Genomic DNA, 18,263 nt, shown 5'->3' on the forward strand with positions numbered 1-18,263 from the left:
TTGCTTTATGCTTTTGGGACAGTTAGGAGGGCAATAATAGGATCCCTCATTTGAGGGACATTCAGTGAAAGAAGTAATGCTTTCCTGAAGCAGTGTAGAATAGTAAGGACCTGTTCCCTTAATTGATGAGGAGAAGGACCAGCAGAATAACAAGGGGGGAAAAAAGCAAGCTGAATTGCCAAAGGAATTGCTGAGCTGCACTTGTGTCAGATCTATGTGTGGTCTACAGCAGGTATTATCAACTACATACTCTATTTGCAGGACTCCAGAGACTCATAGTAAGTACCACTAATGACAGCTGACTTGTCATATCCATGTAATTAGAGTGATAATTAGGGAGACTTCAGAGCAAGGGACAGTGATCAAGTAGAGCTCACTGACTTCTCATGGGATTTGACAACCTAAGGGGCCTTTGTCCCTTTGAAAATAGCTGTATGTACTTGCTTTTGTAGGTGTTATGTTGTACCCATTCAGTCTCAGTCAATATTCTGTTTACATTTGCTAAGTTCTTCTAAAATTGCATGTTCTACAGTCCATTGTCTGCCTTACAGCTGAATCTCTTTTCACTCAAGTCTCAATTGATCCAAGGCCCGTAATTATTCTTTTGTGGTTAGTTGACATCTTTCAAATCAGGGTCAAATTTCTGCCTCTAAAATCTTGTCTGACTTGATTTTTGTGATAATGTTGACTCATGATTCTCCCATGTTTCAGCATTGCCTTTGGAGGATTTGTTTTTTCCTTGACCCCTTTGTTTGTACCCTTCATTTCTTACCCTCTTTCATCTAAAGCACAAGTTACCATCTTTATCAAATTCACTCTCAGGTTTTTCTCTCCTTCATATTTATCAAATTAAGATCACAGCCCGACTTTGACAATCTGCTTGTAGATGTCTGGCTTTCAGCCTATGTGCAACGTCATTAAACATGGTTTGTCGTCCTTGCTCTCCATATTCCTTCAGTCACTGGGATGCACAGCTCCTGCCTATCAGTTAGTACTTACACATAAGCTTTATGTTTGTCTCAAACCTCTCAAAGCTCTTCTCTCAATCTGTCATGTGTTAGGCAGAAGTTAACTTTTTATGTTAGATAGAGTCTTGTCAATGTAAACTGTAATGCTTACTATTGAAATTCTTGTCCAGATCTTCACCTTACGCCTCAAGTACTGAAACTTTTTTTTTTGTTTGGTGGCCTTGAAAAATACAATTTAATTCCCCTGTACAGTAATTTAGAAAGTCTTTGGAAAGTAATTTTTCTACAGTTTTAACTTTATGACAATATGGGTCATAACAATATGACCCATCTTAAATTCTTCCTCAGCTTCTGTATTTTAGCAAACAACTTGGATGTCTTGACTTTCATTCTTTATGGTTAATGCCTGCCTTAATTATCTTGTGTTTAATACTGAGAAGGTTGATTTCTTTCTCTGAAAGGTTTGTAACTTAAACAGGAGCTATTACTTGTGCCTGCATAGCTCAAGAGAAGCAGAGTCCAGATCTTAACAACCAGCCTTGGGTACTGGGACCTGGATGGCTGTGTTTACTGTGGCTGCACATCTGGATGAATATATTGGGCTTCTTAGCGAAGCAAACAGCCCAAAGAGAATATTGCACTAATTAATTTGTTCTGCTTCCAGTGTGAATTTAAGTAATTCAGAGGCAGCTCAGATATCTGTGGACAATGTTCTATTAGTACCGTGCAGACATTGAATCTATGGTTTTTTCCTGCACTCCTTCTTCTGTTTGGAAAAATACTGCTGTTAGCACCAGCAAAACTACTTTGTTGTTCTCCTTTAAACAGTTGTTTACTATGATATGGGCAGAAAAAAAAATCCCAAACAACAACAGCAATAATCCTTACAACTGCTGAACTAATAATGCACTAAGACAATCTTCTAAGCCGTTTAATGCTTGTCATATGGCTCCCCGGTGTATACGCCAGTCTATCTATCTCAGATGGACCTTCTCTGCTTTACTACTGAAAAAATCACCACCACAAAAATGTGTGTAATGAAAACTGGACAAGATAGTTTCTTGTTTGTGTGGTAAATACCACCAGTTCGAGCCTTGACAAAAGAGCTGGTACCCTTCATAAACCATCATTTTAAAGTCTCATTTTAAATTACTAGTAGAACATTTCAGAAAGAACCCATAAGAATTCCAGTAAATCATATGTTATAAAAGACATGTCTTCTTGCAAATACCTATTCCTGAATCTTTTAAAGTATTATTAATTGAAAAGTTTACTGTCCCCAAGTATATTTCATAAAGTTGATTTCTGAGTGATTCATTGCGTCCAACGTTGTTGAAAATGGTCCAGTTTAATTGAATGAGATGACATCTATGTTGGTAGAAATCCAGGATGTAAAGTTGTAATAAAAGCTGTACTAGACTGAATCGTCTAAAGAATTATTAAGTGTTTTATATTTTATTTAAATCTGATTTTTTGAAAGTGGCATTTTCATATTCTTTCCCTAATTTACACCATAAAAAAGGGAATGTGTATATTGCCTGTCTACAATGAAGACAAGTAGAATATTTAATAAGTCCTTTGCAGGCTAAAGGGGTATATGCCTACTGTGATTATGCTGTATACAGATTTTACAGTTTCTGCAAGACTATTAGCACACTTGAAGGAGACAGTAGCTTTTGAAATACCAAGCCAATTTCTGCCAAAAATACTGTCTTCTTAGGATCAGAAAACCACTGTTGCTGTTGTGTTCCTTCTTTCAGCCATAGACTGTACATGCCTAACAATGAGTTAAAGTTGAGAACAAATACATTTAACTGAGTTAGCTTATTACAATGTCTTGACTACGTTGATACTTCTGGGTGTAAACCAAAAATAACATATCCAAGTTGTTCGGAAAATTTATATTTCCTTACCAAAAACTATCTTGTGCTAGTTTTCATAGGCCTTGTTATCAAGTGTTCACTGTGTGGATTATTCTATGCTCCTTACTCGGGGGAAAGGAATCTTTGCCAGAATTAGGACTTCATGAGCAGGTCCTGTACATTACAAACCAGCACGTGGAAGGTCATTAGGAACTGTCTGAACCCTGCACAGAGGCTGACAATTCTTTTTCTCTCTCCTAGTATATTCTGCCAGCACCTGGGTTTTTTTAATGTGTGTGAAACTTGTGTCTTTAGTACTGCCAAACTACGTACATTTCTGGTGTTCGTGCTCCTGTCTGCCCTATTAGTGCCAATTTTATGAAAAATGGGTCACAGTCTGTACTAATTGACACTGGCTTAAAAAAAAAAATCGCACCAGAAAACTTTAAATAGTCTCATAAAATATTTGCCTAAACTATGCGTGCAAATGTAGGCACAGTAGAATTAAAAGTTATTTGTATCCTAAATGATTTCTGGAAAGACTGGGACAGTTAAGGATGGAGCAATTTTAATTTTATCTTTTGATCCTTTAATAATTCTTTTTCCATAGTTATGATTGGAATTTGTAATGGCAGGGGAGATTCAACTGACAGATAACGTTTCACAGGTTTTACAGCTCTCCTAGAACAGAGTTGCAACTATTGGAGTTTATTCAGTGCCACAATGTTGAATTCATGGGATATTTTACTCCTGATGTCAGTAGGGCCTGGATTCTTGCCCTTGTGCTGTGGCTGCCCAAGATGGAATTCTATCCGCTCTGCAGTAAAAGACAAACTTGCTGGTATCTTCAGTCAGAACAGAATTTCACACTTCAGGAGTAACTCCAAATTTCCACTTTGGTAGCAGATCTCCTTTAAGACTTACGTCCCACTTCCTTTCCCCACTGCAGCAGTGCACATTTGCCCCTGCACCACTGAAGCAGAAGAAATGAGAATGAGAACGTGGAAAAAATTTGTATTAGCAATACCTTAAAAAATTAATTCTCTGGGTTTTTTAATGTGTGTCATTTTAGCGAGCCACCTTATCCTAGATTCCAGAGACAGCTCTGTCCACACAACTTCTTTGTGGATGCAAAGTACATACAATGTACTTTGCATCAGATTGGGAGCAGTAAACAGAGCTCATCAACTTGACTTGAGCTGGCTTTGCTGCCAAAGGCAGTGCTACACAGTTCCACAGCCTTCACGTGCGTAATAAGTAGCTTATACACAGAGGGAAAAGATGCTGTGTTCTTTTCGTGATATATGAAGAAGAAAGAGAAGTTGAAATTTTGGGTAAGAAGATGGCGTTAATTGGGTTTTTCTTACTTACTACACTCCTTTGAAGATCATGAAGAACATAACCAAAGGTTAGAGAACTGTGGTCAAAAGTACTGAGAATATAGAACATAAAAACACGTATTAGATGTGATTTGATAGCCTAATTTCCTTAGGCACATGTGACTGCTGTCAGCCATTGCCCTCTATCATTTGAAGTCAATGACCACTTTCAGCCGTATGTGCAAGAGGATAGTTATCTTAAAGACACTGTCTTACAAGGTTTGTAAAAAAGCCCTGCAGTTAGCTAGAAGAGAAAGGAAAATAATTCTTTAGTAGAGGGAAAGGTTCTCAGCTCCACTACTGTCCTTCCTCTAGGTCAGCTCCAGTTCACGCTGTCTTTTGTCTGAGGCAGGTGCCACAGAGGAGGACCTGAGATCACTGCAGTGGGGAAGGAGATTTCAGGACCGAAAGACATACATTTTTACCAAACCAGACTCTATTAGTGGTGCTGCTCAGCCAAACGTTGTTTCCACATTAACAGCTACGTCAGTTTTGTGCATGAGTGTAGCAGAAAGCCCACTAGCTTGGGATTCTCTGGCAAGGCAAAGAAACTGATTTTCATTGTGAGATAAAAATAAAACCATTTAAAAAGAAGAAAAGAAGTAACTTCCTAAACAGCTTGAAGGAAACAGGAGAAAAGACCTCCCTTTTTTTCTGCTTTCCTCTTTGCCGGATACAGGGCTTACAATACCCTGGAGCATAACACCTACAAATGAGTGGAATCTGATAACCCATTTTTAATTACTGCCTTTATCTGCACTTCTGTAAAACAAACAAATTAAAAAGCCTAAAGCTGGGCTTGCACAGGGAAAACCTAGGTGTTCATAGAACTGAATTCACCACACTTTTCTCTGCACTGTTTCTCTTTTCTTCATTCTGACTTTTGAATCTGCCCTGATGCCCTCATCTGACACAGCAACTACATCAGGGAGAGAGAAAACAGGATAGGCTTTCACTTTTGTCTGGCAGCACAAGCTTGCATTCTGTGCTTCGGAGGTTTTCAGAGGCTCTTTATTCCATGTAATGTTCCTGGAGTGGAGAAGCGTATCTTTTGTTCTTCCTTATAAAGGGATATTTTTATACACAAAGATATACAGTACACTGAATTACAAGAGTTTTTATGTATTGGATTGTGGGGCTTTAGCACAGAAATTTCTGATGATTCTTTAATTCCGCCTTACCCTAAGCATGTAACTTCAAAACCTTTAAAGCATAGATGAATCAAAGCCTCAGAAACCATCCAACACATCAACTAATTGTAGTGACATCAAAACCAAAATGAGACTCTTAATTTAAACAGGTTTCACTCCTAGCATGCTAAACACACAGCCTGCGTATATGTGCTAAGCTGCATTATCTCAGTATACATATGTATGGCTTTATATACTTGCAAGTAGTTAAAATGAGGGAGGACAGACGTATGTCTTCCCTGCAAATAGAAATAATTCTTTTATGTTTAAGCACATCTCTTGTTGTTTAAATGTAGGTTCGACATTTTTGCTGTGACACTCTGTATGTCCAAAGTGACAAAGCCTATATAGGTCTTATGATTCCTTTAATATCGTTTCCATATTAGATAGCCAGATGGTGGAGAGCGATAATACTCTGTACTAATCACTTAGGAAGTCTACAGAGTGGTGCTTTGAGATTTAGACCCTCAGCCACTGCCATCACTCCTTTGATGGAAAGCCGCAGATACTAGTCCAACCAATTGAATGTTTTTAAATATATCAACACTGAACAAATAATCTAAACAGGAAAAAGACTGACAAATACCATTCAGTGCTAATGAAGAGAGGGTTTTGTCCAAAGAAAATAATTGTGCTCACAAGGATCAGAGATCAACATGGTATTATGCAATAGTATTTATACACATCTAAAAAAATATTTTTGCTTTTTTTATAGCCGTCACAAATAGAAGACACTTGCATTGCTGCTAAGTCACTTTCCCCCCCAAAAAAGAAAAAAGCCTAGGAGCAGAATCATTATCTCAATGAGTTCCTCAGTGTTTGATTTTTAATTCTGCACTGATCTTCTGCCAATTGTACGGTTTCATAATTCCAGCAGATCAATCAGCACAAATCTTTTTTCCTACAGTAATATTCATTTATTTACAGGAATACTTTTTTGCTTATGTTTCTACCTTGGAAATACTTGGTTTCTTTTCTGAATGATGCATTGTTAGTCTGTGGGTGCATTTTACAGGAATGAAATGTCAGATGTGCCCATTCCTAATGCAGTAGCCTTTTTCATATGCTTACTGAGATTTCTACATAAAAAAAAGGGAAAGTATTTCTCTGTGAATCTTACTTTTATTGTTAAGCCTTTCATAAAAACCCATACTGCAGGCTCTACTCCAGGCTGGCAACCAGAGGCTCTGGAAAAAGAGACTGAGGCAGCACTGATCAGCACTCAAATATGATAAGCAAGCAGACTAAACATGTAAACAAAGTCCTGTGCTGAGTGCTTTGTTTTGGTAGCACCAATTGTCATTTCAGTAGAGGAACAAACAACCCACTTCAGGCTATCTGGTTTATTAATTGTAGAACACTTTAAACAGTAAAAAGTAAACAAAAAATAATGTTACGCTAAAAGGTTTGTAAGATAGGTCTCAGAACTGGGCTGCTCTAGTAACAATTTTCAAACAGCAGCGATGTTTTACTCCAACTCTAGGGTAAAAGAAGCATCTTGTACAACGTTGTACTAGCGTTGCTAAGATGGCGGGCTTCATAGAAGTTCCCTCCCACCTATCCAGCATTATTTTTTCAGTGCTACTGAACAAATATTTACTCAGCATTTCTGAAAATCAGACTGTTTAATACCTGAGAACAGAAACTGTCATTATTTAAAAAATATTTGTGTTTCTTCTTAATTCAGTGTGTATTTTTCCTCTTACTATGCTTAGTGAAAGAATATATCAATGTTTTGGATGATGCTATTAAATTGCTAATTTTAATTAGATTTTTCTCTCCTATCCTAAATCCCCTACTCTGTATTACAGTATATGTATCACTGTAGATTCATTAATTACATTACCATGCAATGTAGTATTTTGCGATGCTGCCCAGTCAGCCTGAAGCCAGAAAGCTTGATTTTAACCTTGAATGACTTCATGGGGTTATTCTTCATACACACTAATACATAAAAAAACAAACACTGGATCATAAATTGTATAAAACCAGCACTCAACACATACTACTGTTACAGCATGCAGTTGTGAAATGTACATGGGAAATAAACAAAGCATTAAGGAATGTCTTTAAAATGAGGATGGAGCAGGCACACAGAGAGGAAGAACATGTAAACAAGTGGTGGAAAAGAACAGATGTGTGCTGTTTAGAAACACAGGCAACTTGCCCGAGGGAAGTTTGGATTATTGAGCTAACATGGCAAAGATACATAGTCTGTTCACATTTAAATCATAAGAGGGTTTGTGCATGTTGTGTGAAGAGTGTTCCCACTACTTCTCTAAAGTAGGTGGTTTCTTAATGTATGCCAGAGTCACACATAAAGCAAATTTGCAGTTCAGTGTGCCTAGGAATTTCCTCAGAAATGTTGGTAAATGCTGCATCTAATATAAAATTCAATAGAGATGCAAGTTACAGAAGCCTCTCTGAGACTGCTGCGCAAAGTCAACCAAAAAAAATGCTTCAATAAGGGTAATAACTTCAACAGGAATTAATGGGTTTGATTCCACAGATACAGCATCCCCATACTAAATCTTTACATTTTTCAAAGAGTACAGAATACAGTTCAGTTCTGTCATTACTGCACACAGGTGGTCCTGGATATACTTTTCGTTTCTGAGGCCAGCTTCCCATGACACTTGTGCACCATAAAAATGTCCCAACTGTTGGAGTGGGAAGGGAAGAAGAAAGAGATAATGTCACCAAACACTCTGATGAAGTAGTCCAGGGATTCATAGACCACAAATCTCATTTTGACTTAACTTTTCCTGCCTTCACTGTAGTTACAATCCTGGTAAAAAAGTAAGCTGTACCAAAGAAGAAACTTAGAATTAGATCCACATTAGAAGAGAAGAAAGATACATCTCTTTGGTTCTATTTGAAGTCTGTTAATGAAAAGTGGTACATATGGCTCAGCAAGCCACCGGAGTACCTAGAGAAGGAGAGAATCTATTCTATAGAAAAAGCAGCAATTTGTTCATAGTGAAATTAGTGTTAGAGCTAAAGACTACAGCAATAGTCAGTAGTTTGCTGCCACAAAAATTAGTTGTCCATGTGACTCACTCAGGCTTATGCCATTTTACCAGTGTCAGAATATTCCCTATGCTTGTCCTTGCCACATTTTATCACTTTGCTGAAGCTTTAGCAGAGTAGAGACTGAATACAGGGTCTTGCAGCAGTCAGATAGGAAAAGGAAGAGAGGGAGGAGGTTACAGATGAGAGACGTGATGTCAAGTGAGGTGCAAGTTTTAAAAGGAAAAGGGGTGCCCCGACTGGGCCCTGAAAGAATGGACAGACATGACTTTCCCAGCAACTCCACGTATAGTATTTTCTCTTCTTAAAGAAGAACTTAGGCAATTTGTAATGTGTTTGTGAGATATGCAGAGCTGTTTGTGTGCATATCCACATGCGGTAAGCAGACATTTAGGAAGGCATTTGGTTACCCTTTCTCCCTGCATGGTTGCCCCGCTGTCCTTTCCACAGCACCCTATTACTCCTTACTAGATCTTGCACTTTGCACCCCACTGCTTGGCTCTGGCCTTTCTTACCAAACAAGAGAAAACAAGCCAGTGCTGCCATCCTTCTGTAGGGCCTGCGGGTACGTTTTTGCTTTGGTGATGGCAACTGCCTGTGGGAGCTATGCACAGAGAGGCTGCCGACTGATGGGGTGGAAGGGTGAGGAGAGGGGCTGCCACAGCCTTAGGCACAGGAAGACCAGAAGTTTGAAAAGCCTAGAAAAGGACTCTTCCAATTTTCCTGATCTTGCTACAGTAACTCACCAACTGGCTCACCACAGAAAAGGGAAGGAAAAGAGACAATACAGTGGTGATGAGTAGCAAAAAGAGCAAACAAATGGTAAGATTAAAGGAACTCAGTGCATCCTTTAAATTGCTTCTCTTTTGAATTAGTCACAACTACTTTTGAACTGAGCCATGCTTGGCAGAAGACTACTAGTAGACCTTAAAAAACAGGGTGATTGAAGCCTTTGGGAGCAGGGAGTCTAAGGCTGTCAGGCTTCCTGTAGGATAGAGGCTTACAGATTTTATTTGAGAGAGGAAGAATAAGTAACACTGCTAGGCTGGAAGCCAGCCACTAGAAAAGAGTTGTGGAGTAAAGGGGAGTCCAGGCAAAGTCCCTGAACACCACCGCCTCCTGACAGATTTGTGAGAGGCTGCCGTTGTGCAAAGGAACGGCTGAATGCGCCGAGTGATACTTAACCTCCCTTTCCAAGAATGTGAAAAGCTGGCTATAAAGTATACATGCACTATGCTGTATAAAACTTTCCTGTGAAGAAAGCATAACACTATTTATACCTGTATTTTTATACCTGTACTAAACAAGCTTGACAGTTCATGAGATTACAGACCCGTGCTTGTCATGGGTTAAACTGCATAGGGTTTGTAAACAGTGCGTAAATATGCTCTGTGATACAGCAGAACGTCACTAATCCACGGTAATGCAGGGAAGCCCCAGTGCAGATTAGTGGGGTTTGTGGATTACAGACTGGGAGGGCATTTGAGGGGAAGTCAGCTGTGTCTCAGGGCAAACTCCTCACTCCACTCTGTAGCGCAGTGGAATGCTTGTCACTGGAAGGAGCTGCCAGGGGCACCTCCGCTCTGCTCGGCTCCAAAGGACATTACGAGCAATGCTGACGCTGCTATTGCTTCTTTTCAAAAGCTGTAGTAGGCCTGCTCCAAACAGGGAATTGCACTGCTGGTCCCCCTTGGATCAGTTTAAACACTTAGCACACACCTGCTGTGCAGACACTTCAAATCAAATTAAAGTGAAATTATTTGGTGCGTATGGATTTTGCAAGGAATTCTAACCTGCTCTGAGCACATCTTGCATGGACAGGTTTTACTCTGTATGTACAAGTCAGACCCTGAATGCAAAAGTTAATTTCTGAAAGTTTCTAGGCTAAATAGCAGTGATGTCAACAAATACATTGTTCCTGATTTTATAGATTTAATGGCTGATTTACTCTCACAAAAGACCATATCACTCCCTAATTCCCAATAATCTAAAATTACATACAGTAAAATAATTTTTCTTACTACCAGTGCAACCAGTCACATACATTTTTAACTGTGAAAGATGCTTTTACTTGTATAGAATACTTCTAAATTTCATATGGATAATAATCAAAGTTAGTGAATGATAAAATATCAATACAGCAGTCATGCTGATTAAACATTTTGTTAATATATGCAGTACTAAAAAATTTGAAATTGGATATTTGGGCCCAATATTGATATTCATTGTAATTTCTTCCTTCCAAGAAACAAAATGAATAATCCATATTGAAAAAAGAAGAGTGTGAAGCGTTTGGCTTTGTGTCAGGCAAATTTTACATTATCTGAAAATCAGGATATTCATTATTTTTTATGTAAGACATCACAGATGTCGCTTTTGTAATGCTAAAAAGTTACCTGAGGCAAAGACTTGAGATAGATGATTTTAAAGAGATCCGCTCTTTGTGAAGCACATTTTCCCCTCAGCAGTCTATAGGCTCCGACAATGGGTTAGTGCATTTTAAGTTTATTGACCTTTGTGAATACAGTACTTGAAAACTGCTAACAGGTTTCTTTGATAATCAATGCCAGTTGCAAAGCTGTTTGTTATCTATCCAATGTTTTTTCTTGAGCGTGATTATTAAAAAAGAAAATTACATCAGTGAAATTGAGAAGTTAAATTGATTAAAAAGGAAACATTCATTCCATTCTCCTTTGGAAAAGCAAAATGAAAAAGAGATGGATATTTTATCTGGATCTACATATCTGAACTACATATATCATAATGTAGGTTCACCACAGACCAAGATAGTTTCTAATAGTCAATCCTGAGAAAAGATTGTATGGAATTCTATGCCCATATGGTAGCAGGGAAAAAAATCAAGCTGATTTGCTTCTCCAACTTATTTTGGTGTAAGCTCACAAAAGTAAAGCAGTTGATTCACACTGCTGGCCATATTTCAGTGTAAAACATACAGGATAAAATAGAGGCCTCTTTGCTGTCAAGAGAGGTTGATTAATAGTGATAGGGTGAAGCCAGATTTTGACCTTGGTTTTTTTTGTCACCATTAAGAGTCTTACATGGAATACTAAGAATTAGGAACTTCAACATAAGTACCAGTTTTTCTTTAAAACACGTTTTTCTGACATATTTTCTGACAGCAGCACATGAAGCCATTTCTTAAGCAGTTTGCTGTAAAGGTAGCTAAGCCTAACTGGCTGCATGGGAAATCTCTTGAGGGCAAAACTAGTTTCCAGTTCTGCAAACAGACATAAATATGGACTAGGTACCAAACTGTCTGAAGGACCAATCAATATAAATGTTAAAACCCAGTACAGGGTAACTTGTCCATAGACAGGTTCCCCGAATCAACTGCGGTTGTAATATAGATGGGGCCCCACAAGCTATTCAAAGAAAACATTGCAAAAGCTGCTTGCCATTTAATGATTGCATTAACACCATTATCTACTATCTAATCAATGCTGTGATTGACAACTTTGCAAATCAGATTAGCTTTCAGTCTGCCTATGAGTATAGCGTGGCGAGGAATGGAAAATTGTGTGGGCACCAATTTGTGGAAAATGAAAAACATTCAAAGGTATGAAACAAAATCACTGATATTGCAGATTACTTGTAACAACTGTACCCCAACATATACAAAGATCATTCCTGTGATTTTATTCACATCTTGCATCGCATCACTCCAATGTTGCTTGCATACAGTGAGGGGAAGTTCCCACCCAATGACATCATAGTTTGTCTTTGGCTACAGCCAGCTACATATTTTTAAAGAGGTCCTGTTTGTTCCATAACTGAACTCTTCACCTTTTGATTATATATTTTGGTGGGGGGGTTAAAAGGAAAAAGCCTGCTAGTAAATTTACTTGAACTTGGCATTCACAGTCTTAGATTTGGGTGGGCTGCATTCTCTCCTCCGGTTACACCCTACCTGAAATCCTTGTATGTTAAATCACTTGACTAGTTCAGTCTTAATGATTGGGTCATACTCTGGGAAGCAAGTTCAGAGATAGTGGAAATGTGTGCTTACAAAAACACACATAATTGTAGAAAAATATGTGGATAAACTAAGAGGGGAACACTGAGACTGTGGAAAGAAAAAACCCCACAGTTATTTGGAAGAAAAAATTATCTCTTAGTTGTGATGAAGTGTCACAAAACACGCATTATGTGCTACCCTTCCAGTGACACATTTTTATGAAGAAAAATGCCTCCCCCCTCCCTCCCTCCCTGCTAATCAGGAAACTTTTAAGAATTTTTACATCTTAACACCAACCTTAATATTCCAGCTGCTACAAATGCATTCCCTATTAAAGACATGTATGAGGAAAAGATATTTCTGTAAATATCCGGATCTTCGTACCAGTGGAGTGAGCTATTGATAAGCATGAACTCTTGGAGAAGTTTTATGTCACAATCAAGTGAACTGGATTTACTATTACATTTACAGACACACAACTTCTGTGTTTTCCATAGTAGCAATCTCAAAGATAGGGTCAGCAGGCAATTTTCTAATGGTCTGAGGATAATTTATAGGATGAATAATGCTGCTTTCTTGCTTCCAGAGACTTGGAGGAGTAACCAGGAAAAGAAAAGTCAGGAATCTTATTTAAGCACTTGGAATGGGACAGATATAAGTATCTTAACTGCCTCATGTATGCACTGTCCTCACAGAGAAAGTGAAGGCCAGAACCACAGTTAGGAAAGACTAAATATTTTCTTAACATTACTTTTCCATTGGAGCAGTTTCTGTGGTTGGCCCTGTTTGTTCCACAGATGAAACCGGAGGTGATCCATGCCACCAGTACTCTGGCCTGGGAAAGCTTGCTTTAAAAGATCTTCAGCACATATCCCAAAGAAGAGAAGCAGAGTGGATGCTGGATATGTTTTTTATTTTGAAAAAGTTATAGCTTTCAGGAAACAGGCAAGTGGTTGGATATGGTATCAGATTTGTGGGTTTGCCCCTTTGCTAGAATTGTGAGAAGAAATGTGTAAGTACCATTGCTACTTGGGGATTTCTGGTGGTTGTTTTTTAGGCGGCGGGGGGGTTGCTGATTTGATTTTGTGCCTATGTTGTGAATTCCTATCTTTTTTGCCATTGTAAAGTTTCAAAACCTAGCAGGAAAATAGTCAGTGAGTGTTAGAAACTTAGAATTTTTGGTAAGTAAAGCAATCTTCTGTTCAAAACTCTTGCAGAAAATTGACTTCATTCCTTTACAAGTATTCTGGTCTCTATTGAAGCAGTGGTGCCAAGGCTCCCACTCAGTCGTGGGGTTAACATGGAACTCATCTAATTAACCGATGTCCTCTTCTCTTGTTGTGTGGTCTGTCACACTGCAATAGGCAATGTCCAAAGCATTCTTAGTGAATGGTTCAGCTTCCTACCACAGGACACTGTGATACAAGAACTTATTCAAATAATCCTGGTGAGTCTGTTTCTACAAGGTGTTTAGTGATTTATACTGAGTTACAATCAGCCTCAGTTTCTTCGATCTTTGCTAAGTGGCAAGGTTTCCCACAGCTGGATCTCAGGCTCTTTAGCTGTGTCATTCTAGGAATATGTACAGTAAACACTACAATGGTGATGTAAATATTAATTTTACCATTGAGGATAATGGGACCAGGGTGGGACCTTAGCCTATTTGGCACAGCTGTCATGAGGCTCCAATATAAATAAAAAACATCCCTCCCAGCCTACATTTTCCCAATTCTATTTATCAGCCCCATTAAAATGCCTTTCAAATGTGATAATTATCCATAGCTTTTTTAAGCTAAGTGAGAGCCCTCTCTTACACAGCTTGGTGAAGACACAAGCTCTCTCCAACTGGAGTCCAGAATCTTTCATCACTGCTAAGTATATTAGAACCAGAAACATTTTAGACATATTAACAGAGATTGTATAGGAATTGAGAATTATCAGCTTTGCAACTGAAATCTCAGATATGGAAAAATCATGTTTTTAGTAAGTTAAAAAAGATACACATCCTTTGCTTCAGTTAAGATGCCTCTGGAGTCTCCGTTGGTTGGTGTGGTGCAGCTATGAAATAAGTAACTTATTTTCTTTCTTAATGGCTTTCATCCTCTACTTTTTTACCACACAATCATGGTTCAACTACATTTCTTTAGGCGTAACTGATTTTGAGCCCTAGTTGGCCTGCCAGGTTGGATCTTTCCATCTGTTGTGGATGTTTGGTCTACAAACAAAATCTAGGTCTTCAGCAACACTTGCCACTTACCCATGCCAATATTTGTTATCCGCTTCACTACCCAGTCGGTAGTGATGCCAAGCAGCAACATCAAGGGAGCACAGGCTTTTCACATCAGTAGTCACTTTGAACTACTAGTCGTTTTTTGCTGTTCAGGGGAATTTATGTTGTGGCTTTGATTTTGACACTTAACAATACTACAGAATCAAACAAATGGGCAATCTAAAGACAAAAGAAAAGTATAACTTATGGGTATTAATTTCACAACCAACATGGTATATTTCCCATGTGATTCTCTCTTCCCATCCCCCTCTTCCCCCAGCCCCCCCCCACCCCTTCTCTCTAGCTGAGTGAAAAGTTTAAATTCATTGTGTTTATCTTACATCACATACTGCTTATCTTCTACATTTTTTGTTATTTTTCTTTAACACTCCAAACTCCACAACTTCTATTGCTATAAAAGGTGCAAAGGCCCTTAAGGTGTGCCTTTTCTTCCAGAGATAAAACCAGGCTTCTTTTCTTTAATGATATGTCCAACAGTGCACATCTACAGAGACATGTCCTAACTTGAGGCCAACCCTTAAGCCAGTACAGCAGTAACCAAGAAGAATCTTAGCAATTCAGAAGATGCGGTGATAGGAATGAGTCCTTTAACCAGTAGTGTCTGCAAGATCAGAATCTTACTAATTCCAACCCCCCACAATTACATTTATCAGCTTATAATTACCATATAAGAGCTGTCAGAGTGGGATTGCTGCATTTGTCCTCCCTGTCAGCACCACAGCTGGGGTGTGAGAAAACTCATGCCTTCACACTGCACCAATATAACTTGTCTCTTGTTTTGGGCTGTATCTGATGTGTCGAAATCTGGGGCCAGAGAGAATCTGCTGCACTGTTCCACTGCCAGAAACACAAAGCGGAATCACACATTAAAAAGTACCCAATTGGAAGGGGCATTCCTTGACCAGCAATCAAATGTAGTGGCAGCATCCACTCCTGTGATGCCAAAGGGTATCTTTCACATCATTCATGTGCATAAATTGTGTAACCTTGAGCTCCAGATGCTGCATACAAATGATATTACTGGGCACATGAAGTCTCCTGTGACAACAGGTTGAAAATATTGTCCATGATAAGTGTCTTCATCAATTATGCAGTTTTCTCACAGTAAAATTGCAGGTACAATGATCTTCTTTTCCTACTGCACATTTTTATGCTGTAGCACATTTTCTGTTAATTATGGAAGATATTTTCAGCCACTAATCCAATGCCTTGGAACCTTGCTGAACGCCAGTAGACTTGCCAGCAAACTAACCTCTGGGCAAAAAAGAAAATACATTTCCTTTCCAGAAAGCAGCTTCTAGGAGAAGCTTGTTCCCATCTATAAGAAAATTTTATGGAAGAAGGAGAGACATTTTTTCAGGACCCATTTCCAGACCACTCAGGAATTTACTCATTAAAAACCACAATGATGTTGCTGAGTAACTGAAGTTAGTCACTAAATATAACTAACTAAATGTAACTAAAGCAGTTATATTATTTTACCAGGAATAGATTAGGCTAGATTTTCTTGTGTTTACTTCAGCCATTTCTGGGATCTTTTCTTCATTCCTATTTTCTTCAAAATATCTAAAAAGGAGACATCTTTACATACAAGAAGGCATCATGAGTATTTTTCCTTATGTCTTGTTTTCTGTTAACATCAGAGAGTTTATAATTAGATACGGTATTTTTTCCTTATTTTCTTCTCTAACAGACACTGCTCATAGTTGTGCCACCAGATTAATGTGGAGACTACAGGATGAACATTATAGAAGTGTCATTTAGGTAATGCCAAGAAGCAAAGTGGCGCAAGAGTTGTGCAAACAGCCATTTTGACTACAGATTTATAGACAGCAGCTCCTACACTGCAGCCTTTCTACTGTTAAACAGTGCGGAGGTTGTATCAGCACTTTAAAGAAATTTTGCATATTCAGTGCAACAACAGATTGGTAACAGTTCTTATCACTGTGGCACCTACACAAAATTTAGATACAAACTCAGAGGAGTGGAAAGGGGATCGACAAAAATATTTGAAACTACATTAATAGCTTTTCTCTAGTGCTAGTACAGCAGAGTACATGTCCCAAAAATGTTGTTTTTTCCACCTGAATATGAGGAAAACCTTTACTGTGAGGGTGGTTGTGGAATTTCCCTCAATGGATATTCAAGAAATATCCTGTGCAATGTGCTCTAGGATGACCCTGCTAACCAGGGAGGTTGGATCAGATGACCCACTGTGGTCCCTTCGAACTTCACCCATTCTTTGAAAATCAGAGGACTATGAAAATCACCACCTGACATGCTGCATACAGAATGACACAGACTTCATTTAGTCACCCAGATGTTTCATTACTCTGCTTAAGAAATTGTCTACATCCTTCTCCTCTTTAGGACCTGTTTGTCCCACAATAAGAGTTCAGGAAAAGCACACACCAAAAAATGCATTACATTTTATTTTGTTTAAAGAAAAGCAACATAGATTTTTAATTTAATGAAACTGTGAGGCCATTTACTTTTCCAAAACTGCAGATCAGAGAAACAAAGTTTGTCATAAGGCAGAAGATTTCTCCAGAAAACAAATGGCCTAAAAACCAGTGTGAGAAGAAACACGGATGTAAATAAAGCTCTGGGATTCTGAGCAGAGAATCTTGCTGAGGAAAGAGGAAGAAAGCAGTTCCTTTGAAGCCTTCCTGAATTTTCTAATCTAGGGAAAGTTCATTGCAGGCATTTCCACTGGTTTTAGCAACACTGGAAACCTCTTAATGAAGACAAGATTGTTGCAGGGGCAGTTGGTTTTAGTACTGTGTCAATTACATTTGCTCAGCCCAATGGTATCAAATACTGGCAGCCACACAAGTACTGGCAATGACAGACAGCAGCTGGGATGGTGCAAATTTAGGAAGCCTCTGAAAGCAGCAGAGACCAAGTGTCTCCCGTTGCACCCGTAAGTTAAGTCTTTTACAGTATAGTTACTGTTTTTAGACATGCATGGGAAGCTGCTGTATTATTTTCTGGAGAAACTGGCACATATTCTACTATCGTTCTTCATGCTTAGTGATATTAGAGCATCTGAGGAATGAATGAGGAAAGATCAGACACAGAGTTTTAGAGTCTGTTCTGCATATGGAAAGTATCTAGAGGTAAAACCCTGACCCATTAGTGCTGTGGTAATTGTAGCATCTGCTGTATCAAGTTAAAAAATGCAGTGACTGGTTTTCCCGAAAAAGAAAAATGATACTCCATCTCCTCTTTGAGAGAGTCAAAGGCTTTTTTAATGCTGTTTTTGAATTTGGAGCAAGAGATACTAAAAATAATTCATCACCTTTATTTAAATTATGCAATGTAATACATAAAACATGAAGATTACAACATCAAGCAGTATAGCTGGAACAAATTAAAACTGCTTGTGCATATGCATTATCATTCCTTCTTTTAATTACTGGTCCCTAACCTCTTTCAGTGGATGTAGAATGAACAATATGGAATTAAACACAGATATCTAATAGTGTCTGCTCTCTATTCATTGCCAACTCATTGCTTCTCAGTGCTTATATTAATTTCCTTTAAGAGCACTCCTATGAGCTGCATG

This window comes from Corvus cornix, chromosome 3 (assembly GCF_000738735.6).
Source record: "Corvus cornix cornix isolate S_Up_H32 chromosome 3, ASM73873v5, whole genome shotgun sequence".
NCBI lineage: Eukaryota > Metazoa > Chordata > Aves > Passeriformes > Corvidae > Corvus > Corvus cornix.